The sequence below is a fragment of the Anguilla anguilla genome, chromosome 9 (assembly GCF_013347855.1).
Source record: "Anguilla anguilla isolate fAngAng1 chromosome 9, fAngAng1.pri, whole genome shotgun sequence".
Classification (NCBI taxonomy): domain Eukaryota; kingdom Metazoa; phylum Chordata; class Actinopteri; order Anguilliformes; family Anguillidae; genus Anguilla; species Anguilla anguilla.
Window position 1 is genome coordinate 50,739,714 of NC_049209.1, and position 14,464 is coordinate 50,754,177.

A 14,464-nucleotide genomic window follows, 5' to 3' on the forward strand; every position below is an offset into this window, starting at 1 on the left:
ATGGACCGTCGTTGTCTCTGTGGAGAATTCTCTAACTTTCTCTAGATCAATCATCCAAACCAGTCGGTACAATTTAATACGCCCTGCTGAAAATGGAAAGTTGACACAAGACCTGAGGGTGTTATTACAATTCCATTCCAAGTACATTATGCAATGACTCAAATAAGTGTAATGATAATAAAAATGTAATTTCCCCTTATTTATGTGTCAGCAAATTATTTGCTGATATTTGCTTTGGGATATATGCGTATTTTAAAAGTCTGAACAGCTCCAGTACAGCTGAATGTGGACCACTGGACGGAATGGAAAAGATATTTTATGCCCTTATCTGTTAAGTATGTAAGGAATGTATTTAAAATTTAAAACTTCTCTAGCCATATGAGTCATAAAGATTCACTTCTTATGACCAGATTTAAATGTTGCTATGCTTTAATGTACTTCTGCTAGCCCCCAGAATCTCTTAAACATGGAAGTGCACCGGGTCGAAGTTTTGGCGGAGTTGAATATCTGGTCAGCGGATAGAAGGTCTGTGTCTGGCCTAGCTCTGTGCTCACCTGTGCTGAGCAAACAGCACAGAAACGGTGTGGCCATTCTGTGGTGTAACCGCACATTCCACTGACCAGTCTCTCCACAGGTGGACACAGATGGGTGTGTGTTCTTGCGTTCAAACATCTGCGGCGCTGGCGGATCGAGAGAGAGAGAGAGAGAGAGAGAGAGAGAGTGCGTTCCCAGGGTTCCCGTGAACCCTTCTCGGACTCTGCTGCAGCAGCGCGCTCATCGAGTGCACATCTGTGTAGCGGGATGCACTTTTCTTTACCGTACTAAGCGTTGGTTTGTTTGGTTTAGTCTGCACTTGCCGATTGCCGGGGGGGGCACTGCTATAGGCACTGTGGCCTGCTTATTTAGCTGCAGTGCCACCCGGGGAGGGAGGGATTCGATCGGACGATCCCATTGGTTGGAACGCCATGTCTCATTGTGCAGCAGCGTCCCCTGCTGGCCAGTGGTGGTGCCCACTGCCTCACTTTCTGTAATATAATGAGCGTATTTATGCTTGAGACTACAGCGTGGTGTGGAGCACAAGTTTAGTGCGGCTAGCTTTAAAAGTGCGTGAAATATTTTCAGCTTTGTGTCACGTCTCCCCCATTGGAAAGACTCCTGACAACTGCTAGAGGCATGATTGATTGCCTCATTTAAAACATTTGGAAACAGGTGTAAACTTTGCATTGGGTGCCAGAGATAATTGTCCCGGTCCAGCGGTCACTGTGATTGCTTCTAGGAGATGATATAGCCAACAAGTACTAGTGCAAACTGGAAGAATACTTTGTTCCTGAATACTAATCCAAAAGGACTAATTAAACACGAAAACTGTTAAACCTTGCAATGATCTAATCCAGACGTTTGGGTTGCAGACTGTGTCCAATAACTCAGGGAGGGGTGCGCTTGATCTCAAATCGACCATGACAGCAATGCGACAAACCTTGGAATTATGATTTGCCTTTCCAAATTGGTGAGAAACATTTGCAATATTACAAAAAATGTCAGTAAAGAAGAATGCAAAAGCAAGTAGAGAGTGATTAACTGTGATCTGTGAAGATAAGAGAGCTCTCTTGACTGACGTGTAGGGCAGAACAATGTAATGTAATACCTTGATTTTTTCCCCCACTCATTTCCTCTCCTGGCATAAGAACAAACAAGGGAGATGAAAGATAGGAAAATATCCTGTGTGGCTTTCTAGCCTTCTAATGTTTTACAAGTGATGGCATGTTTAGGGCAAATAATATACATGACAAGGATCTGCTAAGTGACCCTAATGTAATGTGATGGACATAAGTAGACATGATAGAGGAACTAACTGTTCATCGCAATTACAACTTGCAATAAAGACATCAGAAGATAATTGGATGCAGATTCAGTAAATGGCTAAGGAGCTTGATTAAGCTGATGAGAAAATGATTAGCCCCTTAGCTTGGATATGCTCTTCAATTTCTCCTCTGTGGTTTTTGCAGTTCTGTCATTCTCGGTGTAGATATAAAGCTGTCCTCTAATTTCTGGAAAAAACAGGTAAAGTTCTCTCGAGTTAAGGGAAGCTCCCATAGTTATGTCTGAACTGCCATCTCTTGTCCGTCCCTTTTGGATATCCCGTTCCGACTAAAATTTTATTGTTTCCATCGTAAAACGAAACTAAACGGGTGTTTGTGGACCTGTAATATTCAACCTGTGGGATGATTTGACGTTTATACAATTTTTGGCCGGACCGCAACAGCGGGCCCAGCCCTACAGACGCGAATGTCTGTGACTGACTGAGTGACTGAGCGATGAAGTTACACCATTGGTCGGCCGGGTTATGAAGTTACACCATTGGTCGGCCGCGTCACGTGTGTTAGGTCCAGCCATACACTAGGTTTCCTAGTCTTGTGTCTTGTTTACCAGGAAGTGCCAGAAGACAAAACGGTGTTCTTTCTATTATGAAATGATTGGGAGAAGAAAAAAAAACACGTTTTGGCGACGCATTTTCAGCGTGCTGTTCGTTCAAGCGGCGACAGGCCGGCGCACGCCTAGTTCCACCGACCCGCTACTGCTTTTGTTCTGCTCCGGTTCTGGCATTCCGCAGGCGGAGCGTCGAAGCGTTTCCACGGCGTCCCAAAGGGTGAACAGGCTTTTTTAAAAGCGCGTCTCTCTCTCGTTTTTAAAGAGCCCTTTCTTCTGTGATGGGCATGTGGAGACAGCGGAGGGGTGGGCGGGCCTGTGGCATTGTTTGAGACGGCGCTCCGATGTTTCGTTCGCTCGCGGGGTGGGGGGGGTGGGGGGCTGGGGGGCCTGAGTGGAATGGAGAACGGGCTCTTGTGAGACCTGAGGACAGACGAGCTGATGCCTGCCCAGCCTAATGGTGCGGAAAAATAAACTGGGGGGGGGGGGGGGATTGCCGAGCCTGAGCTTCCTGTGTGTGTGTGTGCGTGTGCCGTTTTGTGTGTGTGTGTGTGTGTGTGCATGTTTTCTGTGTGTGCGCATACATGTGTGTGTGCATGCGTGTGTGTGTCAATGTATTTGTGTCCTTGTTCCATTGCATGTAGGATTCCATGACTGCTGTGTTCTCTACCCTAAAGCTGCAATAAATCCTCCAGGTTAAATGAAAGATGTTGACCTGTGTGAAACGGGGGAAGATGGCTGACCGGTGAACCCTTTCTGTCCTGTTTAAGTCCTCCGGCCTTTATGATACAGATCACTGTCCCCATTGACCCTTTAGATTTGTGCCATTTGGCCTGTTTTATTTCCTGAGGCACTGACACGCCAGGAGTGCACAGCTTTGACCTCTGACCCATAACCCCAAAACGGCAGGGGTCAGAAGAGCGGGCCGTTCACAGATTACACAGATGGGACGTGATTTTGGGTCACAGAACCGGGCCTGACCCACCTGAACCGCATAAAATTGCCTACCTCCTCAGTCTATGGTTCTGGCACCATTTAAGCACTGCACCATTTTAAAGGTATTTTTGCACTTTTATCAGCAAAATCTAAATGATACTCATCCCTACTTTACTTTAGCGCTCTCTCTCTCTCTCTCTCTCCTCCCCCTCCCCCCCCCCCCCCCCCCAATCTCTGCAGGTCAAAACACAGACTCTCAGAAAAAGGCTCTCTTGACACCATAAAAAACATGTCAGTCTCTCGATTTGCAAATGGAAACGACAATTTTTACACTAATGCACTCCCTGACAGCTGAAACTCAAGATAAAAACAAGAAAAAAAAGATTTGATACGTTTTCAAAAGTTTTTACAGAGTGAACTTTGGCCTGCCTCTTTCCAAACTCCTGTCAATGGGCATTCTGAGATGAGGTGTTCCCTCACGCACAGGAGTTAAAGAGGATGATCGCTGTGGAACTTAGCCGCTCCAAAAGTACCCAAAGCCTCTCAGCGAGAATATTGACCTCTGACCTTTCATGCTATTCTGAGAAGCTTTTACACAAAGGCTGTGGATCAGCAAGTTAGTCACAAAACCAAAATCTAAAATGAAGAGAGCCATTTTAGACGCGAGTCATTTCTCCCTCTCTCTCTTGAGCCACAAGCTGACCTTCTGGCTCAGTGTCCAGGGTCCTTGAGTTTAACGCTTTTAAATGTGAGGTCACAATTATGTGATTGGAACGTTCTTGACTGAACATTCTACTGTCACAATCACTGCTGGTATCTGAAAGCAGTGGAGTTCTATAACAATAACCTGGAATTTTGAAAAAACCAAAATGTTCCACAATCCCGCTCTTCAAAGGGTTAAAAGGTAACTCTTTCCGCAGAGAGAGCACAAGAAAGCAAGCGGGCGAAACGCACCACCAATCAGGGAGGGGCTCTCCAACTGTAATGGCCGGTAAAGTAGGGGGTAGTGGAATTGACTTGGGCAGAGGGCCTAAACCTGTGTAGTTTGGCGCTGGCTGCAGGAATTCTTGTATTCTTTTTTTATTGAGCGTTGCTAGGAGGCTGGCGTGAGGAGTAGCAGTATATCACATGGCTAATGATGTATAATGTGGTTATTAATAATGTACTAAGCATTTATAACTGAGCTATATAGTACTGAGCCATTGTTTTAAATAACTTATGATGTATCCTAGGGGGAAAATAAAATATATTCTGACATATTTGGACGTGCATGAAAAAAAAAGAATTTATGTGTTTAGAGAAAATATGCTAATTAAAGTTAGTATATATGTTATGAGGAAATAGCCCAGGCCCCATTGAGAAAACACCACGCAAGGTTACAGAATTAATCCTGGTATGGTTACATATGCAACATACTTGTGTATTTAGAATGCACTGTATATATGACACAGTGCACAACAATGTACTCTATACACAACATGGTGCACAAGTGGTACGATGTGTGTATTTTTAAGGAAGAACAGAACAGTACAGTTATTGATTTTTTTTTTTAAGCGTCTGTGTGACTGGATAGTGTTCTGACGTGTTACGGACAGGCACGGGTACATACGTCACCCTCCACCGGCGGGCAGTGAGCGCGCTCAGTAAACACCTCAGCAGCTGCTGTCTCCCATGGCTAATTACCGCCAGCCGCGCCGTTTCTTCCAGTCCTGTCTTTCCTGCGAGACGGCGGGCGAGCTGGAGAGAGTTTCTGAAAGGATGGGGGGGACCTCTGAGGCACTGTTTGGGATAGGTGGGGGGGGGGGGTGTGTGTGGGGGGGTATGTGGGTGTGTGCTTTCGTGTGCCTATGTATGTGTGGGTGTGTCTGTGTGTGTGTGGGTGGGTGTGTGTTCATGCATGCGTGTGTGGCTGCGTGTGTGTGTAGGTAGATAAGTGTTTGTGTGTGTGTGTGTGTGTGTGTGTGCGTGTGGGTGTAGGTAGGTAGGTAAGTAGAAGTACACAGACTTACTCAGGTTAGCATAACCATTATATGTGGGATACTAAAAGAGCTCTACCTGTTTTCTTTTTATTCTATACTCTTTCTCTCTCACACACACACACACACGTTGTTTGGGCATAGGACAGGTCCAAAAAGTTGCTAAATTAAATGTCAACGTTCACTTAATTCATTAGCTTGAGTGTCGCCGCTGATTACTGAGCAGCTCTGTGTGGTGCCTTAATCCCAAGATATCGAAACTCTGGGTGACAAAATGGCTTCCTCCACCCCGGCTGTGGACCGTCTGAGAACCGTGTCTGCTAAAAGACGTGGAATTCAGGACAGCGCTTCTGTCTTTTCCCAGTCCTGCAAGCCCACTCGGATCGCATTTTACAAGAGGCAGCTGTATAAATAATTAAAAAGCACAAAAGCATGTATTTTCCAGAACATTCAAAAAAAATGTTTTCCATTTTCTTGTTATTATTATCCCAGGTGAGAAAATCTGCTTCCAGTGGGGTTTTTATTGATGGCAGTCTTTTTATTAGGGATGCTTTCCAGCATTGTTGGAGCCGAAGTGAGCTTTGCCTCAAGGTCTAAATACCATAGAAAGGTACAGAGTTTACACATTACAGAGGCTCATCCATGCACTACGATGTCGTACCTTAACCGAACGAGCCACCCAGTGGCTCATGGTTGAAACCCGCTGGAGATCTACCCCATTACAGGCTACCCTCGATTGTCCTGGTACTGCACAGCACCACGATGAAGTCCTATGTTGTGTTTAGTACCATAAAGCAGGTTGAGTACAGTTCAGATCTCCCCCATCTCATCACCTGTGGGCAGATTGTTGTAATAGTCAAATACCTGGATCCCCATTTTAAAAAAGCAGCGATTGTTCTGGAGTAACTCGATCCAAAAGAATCTGCCACCGGCATAGACCGGCAGTGTCGGACCCCAGTACTTGGACGTCTGCAGTGACCTTAGTGTCTGGAGCGTTTCAGCACTACAGTGATTAGCTTGTCATTGATTGGCCGAAGTTCACAGGCACCTTGTTTCCAGGGCCTAATACTGGCTGCTGATTGGAGGGAACCGCAGACATGCAGACACTGCCGCTCTCCGGGTCTTTAGTTTGACACCCCCTGGTCTAGACTGCAGGAAGTCGCATTGGATTTAGATTTTGTGCTCTGAGATCATTGAGTGTGAACAGTGTCAATTGACTCACCTTCCTGAGTATAGACCCTACTGGTGAAATCCACAGTGGTTGCTACGGCTGTGTGTGTTTTGTGTGTGTGTGTGTGTGTGTGTGTGTCTCTGCATGTGTCTGTGTGTGTTTGTTCCTGTGTGTGTGTCTGCTTGTGTCTGTGTGTGTGTGTGTCTGTGTGTGTGTGTGTGCACCTGTGCGTCTGTGTGAGTGTATGTATTTTTTAATCCATCACAGAGTAAGTGTTTCTGACAGCCCTGGGGCCCTCAGTGCAGAGCAGCCTGCTGCCTGTCTCCACTGCTGCCTGTCTCCACTGCAGGCTGGCTCCTGTGTGCTCAGCCCAGCCGATGGAACATATGATGCTGCTGATGATCTGTAACGGCCGTGGCGTAATAATATCAGCTCCGTCTCCGGCGTGGAGTCTCAACGCTTGGTGTCCTGAGGCGTCGCTGCTGTTTGCGTCTGAAAGAGATCGAGTGGGGAGGGGCAGTGCTCGGGGGGGGGGGGGGACTTTCCTGGAAATATCTGCCTCATGCCGTTAGTTTACAGACGGCTGTAATTAAATTATTATTTTTTTCCCCTCGCGCGAAATTCATAAAGCGCGAAACCGTGGCGCTGAGGAGCGTGTGCCGAATCGGTGCGTGCGCTGCCACGGAGCACCGCGCCTCCCCAAATAAACCGTCCCGGCCGAACAATGGCATGGGGCGGGGGTGTGGGTGGGGCGGGGGCATGGGTGACTCACAGACCAGAGACAAAGTGCGCTCTGGGAAGAACGGAACGTGAAGTGCCTCCTGATCCGAGGACAGGATGAGTCACCGCGGATGACCCCGACCTGAACCCCCGCCAGATTCACCGGGCCAATCACGAGCAAGCCTTACGCCGGACTATGAAGTTCAAAGGTCAGTTCTGAAATGTGATATTCCCACTCCCACCACTGTTCTACATAATTCACAAAAATATTAAACCAGAGGTGGGAAAAGATGTTCCTGGTAAGGAATCGTCTTTTCATGTAAAGGGTCATGAAAGCGATTTGGGAGACGCTTTCATGTAAAGCGTCTCCCAAATCTCTCTTTCTCTCTCTCACTCACTCACTCTCTCTTTTTCCCTGTCCCAACTCTCTCCCTCTCCATCTCTCTCTCTCTTCCCACCCCCCTCTCTCTCTCTCTCTCTCTCTCTCTCCCCCTCCCCCCTCTCTCTGTCATGGCTGGCACCATGTCGCCTGCTCTATGATGTCACTGGTCTGGTTCTGGTTCCCATTGAAAACCATCCAGCTGTGCCCATAAATATCAATGTGCCATATTAGGTTTGATCATTTGAAACACATTCACGCAATTTTATTGACATTATTATTATTACACATGGAGATTTGTGAGGGGAAAAAACACATCACCACACACACACACACACACACAATATACTGTCTCCAACTACAGTGTACTCAGCCCCTTCACTGGTTTATGCATCATGGATAAAAATGTTGAATCATAGTTATATAACTGTATTACATTACATTCATTTGCCAGTCACTTATTTATAGTGCAGGATAAACAGAAGCGTATTCACCTGATTAATATGAACAATACTGCCGGACCTGGCAAACGACTGTCCCAGAACATCGATTAAAGATCAGCATCGCTGAAGCATTAGTGCGAGTTCACTGATAATCAAGAACCAGAGTACGAATTAGCCGAGGACTGAGCCAAGCCTGCGAACCTGGAAACCAGCATCTCAGTTACAGTAATACTAGCTTTGTGTCTTCGCAGACACTGCGATTTGAATTCGATCTGACATCCTGGCTCGCGCGCGCAGCTGAAGGTCTCTCCACATGTGTTCATCTTGGTGTGCTGACACACCTTCCCCCTGCTCTCTGGCCACTGCTTGCACGGCCCTGTCTAATTTACTCACCCCTTCGACTCCCCAGACAAATTGAAGTTTTCCTGCTTGCGGCTCATGGCCTGGCGCTGTCAGTCTGACGCAGCTACTTAAGGCTGTGCTGTTGGCTGTGCTGTTGGCTGTGCTGCTGGCTGTGCTGTTGGCTGTGCTGTTGGCTGTGCTGTTGGTCAGATGTAAGGCTGTGCTCTTAGCCTGATGTAAGGCTGTGCTGTTGGCTGTGCTGCTGGGGTAAAGTCACCAGTGTTAATTCAGTTCTTACAGACTTCATGCGAGTCCATAATGGTACTCCATTAGTGTGAAATGTACTATATAACTGTAAACTGTAGTCTGTAGTCACTATACCCTCTGGGGATTGGGATCGACCAGGATGTTGTTGGTTTGAGTCCCAGACGTAACAGAACAGTTGCGCCCGTAGCCCCTGTATAACCGTATGGCTATTTGATGATGTCGAAATAAATTTTCACACCTTGCCATATATTTAACAGAACCCCCCCCCCCCCCAACAGCACCTCCTATCAATACCCCCACCCCCCCTTTGTACATTTCTTATTAAGATCCTGATGACGGAATGTTCCTTTTGCTTTTGCGCTGTCTGTCTCCCTGCTGACGAACGTTGTCTGAATTTTTATTTCATTTTTATAAGGGCAAATTTCCACGTCGCATGGCCAGTACTTTCTGTTCTGTTCTATTCTGTTGCATGTCTGTTGAATATGATGAAAAAAATAAAAACTAAAGAAAAAAAGGTGAATTTGATGTTAATGACGTTTCCCCTTCAGCCTGTTTCCAAGGTCTTATCATACGGTAAATTGCTTGAATTGGGAAAAAATGGACAATGCAGGAAAAACTGCAGTGGCAGAAATGTAGACTTTTTTGTGGGAGGGAAACATCTGAATTGACCTTGGCTCACAATTAAAATAAAATATTTTCTTTCATGGCAACGCACCAGACGGCTTTGCCGTTTTGGTGTGGAATCAATTGAGCCCTGATGTTGGTTTTTCTGGGGGTTTTTTTTATTTTTTATACTGATCCTGTCCATTAAAAATACACAGGCTTGTCTGCCAGGGAAGATTAAATGCTGGCGGATCACATCGAGATAATCTTGTGGTTCAACAGAACAAGGAGAAAGAAAAATATCACCGCACTTGAGCGCAATAGGCCTGGTTTTCCAAGTTTGCGTGTTTATAAAAGGAAATGAACTAATCCCAGGTACAAATCCAACGCAGAAACTGAAAAACTTCCGTCAGCTTCGATGTGAACGTAACTATTAGAAAAATATATACTCCCTCCCCCTGCCACAGCGTGTCGTTTTAATGAAATTTAAAAAAGATTTGATGCATTCTTAGTAATTTTTCTTATTTTTCCTACTGTCCATTTATTATATTATTTAACCATTTAACAGATACAACCACAAAAATGTAATTATGTAACTGAACATGCTGATATCACAATCACTACTGGTGATTGAAAGCAACAGAGTTCTAGAATACTGAAAAAAAAAAAAAAAAACATTTCAAAAAAACCTGCTCTTCAAAGGGTTAAGAATTACTGTCTTATCTCAAAACAAAAGCATCTATGAAATGAATGGGCGTCCTTGTAGAAATTTCTTCCAGGAGCAGAGAGAATTTTAAAAATTCTTTTGCGTGCGTAGCTTCTATCTCGAAACGGCCCCTGGCTGTGCTCAGAGTCCATTTGAGATCCGTCTCTTCCCCGCTGACCCTAAAGTCACCCCGACTCCTTCGGCCTCGAAGGCAACCTTACACCTCGGCCTTCACCTTGTCTGGAGCCTGGAGCCAACCTTAACGCGAGGGCTATCGTATTCTCTCCAGGGGCTCCTTCCGTGGTCGTCCTTGAGGGACGGATGTTAGACTGTTGTTCCACTAGGGCACCATTTTAGGTCGATACAGGTGCTCCCCTGTCCATTTAGCTCTCCAAACCCAAGTCCTGGAGGGCCGCAGTAGCTGAAGTTCTTGGTGGGTGCCCGCATTCGAGTGCTTCATTTAATTAATTGATTGTTTAAGAGTCCACACACACACACACACCTCATTTCCTAGACTATTTAGTTAAACCTGCAGTCACTGCGGCCCTCCCGGACTGGAGTTAAACCATGAACTCCACCAGCTGATTTCGCTAATTGATTCTACCTCCTGGCTGAAGAATTGTGCCAATTAAGCAAATCCAGGTGACTGGAACAAAATACTGGGGGGGGGGGGACTTTAACTTTGTGAACGTGGATTTTTCCACCTCTGATTTTTGGGAATACAGCCCTACAGGCATGAGGAAAGAGGAAAGGGAACCGCTGGAAAGGGAATGCTCCGAAGGGTTGGTCTACTGCCCCCTGTTGGCCAAAATGAATGTCCTGTGAAAACGGCGAAAATGAAATAACGTGCGGAACATCAACTGTCACGATATCCATAATCTCACGACGCTCTCCGTGTTCGTGGGCCTCCGGCGCGTTCGAATTTCCGCACCCCGTGGATGTGGCCGAGAGCCAAAATAGCATTCGCAGGTTCGCAGCTAGCGATGCCCGACGTCTCTCGCCCTCCGGACGGCTCGTCAGTCCGAAAAGCGCTTTTGACGATAAGCGTTCGCTGTCACGGCTCGGCTCTAAGGAAGAAGAATGAGCCCGGAGAAGGAAAACGTTTTCCGAACCTTATGTCATTCAAAAAAAAAAAAAGAAAGAATCATTCCGTTTGCTTGTAACTGTATTCAAACCGCCATTAGCCAAATTCCCTCAGCACTAGCCTTATCGATCACTGTCTGTCCTCCTGCTGTGTGGAAAAGACTCTCAGCTGTGGGGGAAGGTTAGCATCGCGCTGCACAAAGCTCGGGGGTCACATTGCACAAGACTCTTAGCCGCCTCAATCAATCAGCATTCAATAAATGAAGGGCAATACAGATACTCAGCTATATGCTCGGTGTTAAATCAACCGTGATAGATTACATTTTTGTCCGTGTTGGGGCAAACGCTAACGGTTATTAACTGTAGCAGGTGTTGATTTCAAAATGTGAGCCGGTAAACTAGGGATATGGACCAAGTCACTGTGATGAAACCCACTGACTCTTCCTGGGCTTGGTTAAAGGCGTATTTGAAGCCCAAAAAGTGCAGTCTGTGGGCTCTGCCATGTTGTAAGAAATTGGAGTCAGAGACCAGTAAATTTCATGGTGCACCGGTGTTCCCCACTAATTGAAATGAGCACCCCCCCCCCCCCCCCCAGTCCTCAGTCTTATTCATAAAGGGCCGGTGTGGGTGCAGGCTTTCTTTCCAGCCAAGCGGTTACTCACCTGACCTGATTCTACTAATCAGCAACTAGAATCTTTGCTGAGGACCTTGGTTGGTACTGGAATCAGGTGTATATGTGTAATCAGGTGAGAATTTAACACCTCTGATGTTAAACCTCCTTTCTTGCTTTTGGCTTCCCAGGCATGCAAAAAATGAAAAAACATATTGCAAAATTACATGTAAAATTGCAAAAGCAACATCTGAACTTATTTTAACTGCCCTCTCCTCAGTAAACCCCCCTGACCACCCCCCCCACCCCCAGATCCCCTCATTCCTGACTGACTGCTGTAATTCACACACGATTTACGAGCTTCTCCGTCGTCGCGGCTCCTGTGTTCCCCGTCCAGCGTTGCAGGGGTGAAGGTCCCCTTCTGGGAGAGGCCGTCTTTTGAGTCATGCACCCCAAATTTTTTGATGAAACCATCTGGCTCCTTCGTATTGTCCCTGTCCAGTTCTTTGGAATGAGGTCATTTGGAAGAATTGCTGAGCACCGGAAATGTTCTAAATTTCTGAAACGGATCTGCAGTTTTCCGTGGATGTGTTGTTTGCCACTGTTGGCCAAAAAATGTCTTGGATTTTGAGTTGTACCCGTTTTATTAAACTGACTTGTGGTGAACCGAGCTTTAACAAAAGCTTGTTGAACATCTGTCGATTTCTTTGTTTGTTTGTTGTGAACAGTTCTTGAAGGCCGTTCTGTATTTTGTGGAAGGCCCACCTGTGGTTTGTGATAATAGTTTTGCAACACACAGTGCAATAAAACATATTGGAAAAATAAAGCAAATAAATAAAGAATAAAACTTGAATCAGCACCTTTGAAAACTTGTGGATTTTTTTTGACCATATCACTGCAACTTGTCACTGTGTTATCTTTCTCTTTCTCCCCCCCCCCCATCTCTCTGCTTGTGTGTGTGTGTGAGGGGTAAGCATGATACTAACATGGTTAAATTTTGTTTTTACAGGGACTCAAAGGCTCTCCTCCCTGTCCAGCTTCTCTGGTAAGAGTCTTCCTCCCGTCTGTGGCAGTGCCAGTACAGCATACCATTTCCCAGGCGTGACTCAATTTGATTGGACGAGGCGGGCTGAATGTAGTGAAACGGACCGCTTTTTTCAGCATGGTGACGGCAACACCCTGTGCTTGAAACACAACATTTAAATATCGCTAAAGCGGGAAGCGCACGCAAGCATGGGAACCCAGGTTAATAAGCAGATGGGGAGGGGGGGGGAATGCATTCTCCGCTACAGAAAGCTGAAATAAGCGATCACCCTCCTGAGCATGCTCGCTCACTGTACTCACGCAGCGCCACAGCTGACGGAACGGACCGGAGTTCGGAGTTCAGGCCCTGTGAGCCAAAATGGCTCCTCGGCATCTGATTGTGGTTAACGTCAAGCCGAGCCTGACCGACAGAGAGAAGATACTCTGGGTATGAAGAGACATGTTTAGGCATAACTCACTTATGTCATCCTAAAGCCAAACAAGAGAGAATAAGAGACCGTTCATACACACATGTTGCTTGGTTTTGTTTTTTTTTTGGTTTTGTGAAACCATTTGAAAACTGTTATGAATTATTTCCTCTTTCCTAAGCGCAACTGAAATGAGACGTGCAATTCCTTACAATATTTATTTTGGATAGGGTGTCTTGGTATATGCTTGCTTAATTAATCAAGTTTATTTCCAAAACATACCGTTCACATGATTTATTAGCAAACATGACCACATATATGGTTAGTTTACGAAGTCATCATGTTATTTTACACACATCTCTTTATCAGAGTGTGGGTCAGCGTTGGTGCATTCTCTTCATCATAACCACGTGCAAAACCTGACTGAAAAGTTTATTCTAATGTGTTTATTTATGCATCCCGGTGGGCCCCATTTTCGCTGTGTAACCAGGCACAGGGCAGGAACAGGTAATGTCATTTTTAAATGTTCATCTTGTTTTTTCTATTGAGTTGAAAAATCTGTCCATGATGAGGCCAACAGTGTTTGTTTTAGAGGAGTGACACTGTAGACTAAAATCCAAATATTTTCTCCCTGTCTCCAGTTCAGATAAATGTAGTCCGCATCCTTTTTCTGCGCATTCTACGTATTATCTCTTTGGACCAACCTTAACATTTCCTTACGTCATGTTGCACACATTTGTGTGAGCGGCAAACCAATCGCTGACTCTGCATGCTCCAGTAAGGACAGTTAATTTGTATGACATTAGCGCTTGATGGACTGTCTGCCATCTTGGCTGGGAAGATGTAAGATGCACATCTGGCCACTTTGCATCACAGTTACCCTGAACTGTGGGTTGGTACAAAACTGAAAGTTGATTTGATTCTATTACCTGTCTTCAGTACAGAACAGACATACTGAACAGTTTGTGTGTGTGTGTGAGCGTGCATGTGTGTGTGTGTGTGTGGAGAGATAAAGAGAGAAAGATTTATAGATAGGTAGATACACAAAGAGAGAGCGGTAGAGGGAGACTATGCCATTTGCTTGGTTAAATCTTGCTTTTACTAGGACTCAAAAGGTCACTTCTCCAGAAAGGCTATGTAGTCAAAGTGTCAGGCCTCCTGGGTTGACACTGCTCGTATAAATTCAGACAAATGTGACTTAATGCACCTCCTGTCCTTCCTTCCTCGGCTCCCATAATTGATTTGAACAGTTTTAGTCTTTCTTGTCATCCTCGGGATTAATGGTGTGTTAGCAAAAGTCGTTCCCCTTTGAGGAAATGGCGTGAGAATTAATTCCAGAACCGCAGACCG

At 45.7% G+C, this 14,464-nt stretch overlaps 1 long non-coding RNA gene across 1 annotated transcript in view; it reads left to right on the forward strand.

The window, feature by feature from the left end:
* LOC118236406 overlaps positions 1-12,774 on the forward strand; it is a 47,991-nt gene extending 35,217 nt beyond the window's left edge. The window contains exon 3 of the long non-coding RNA XR_004767030.1: positions 12,673-12,774. This is a non-coding gene — a long non-coding RNA (uncharacterized LOC118236406). The remainder of the gene's footprint in view (positions 1-12,672) is intronic.
* Positions 12,775-14,464: the final 1,690 nt, after the last annotated feature.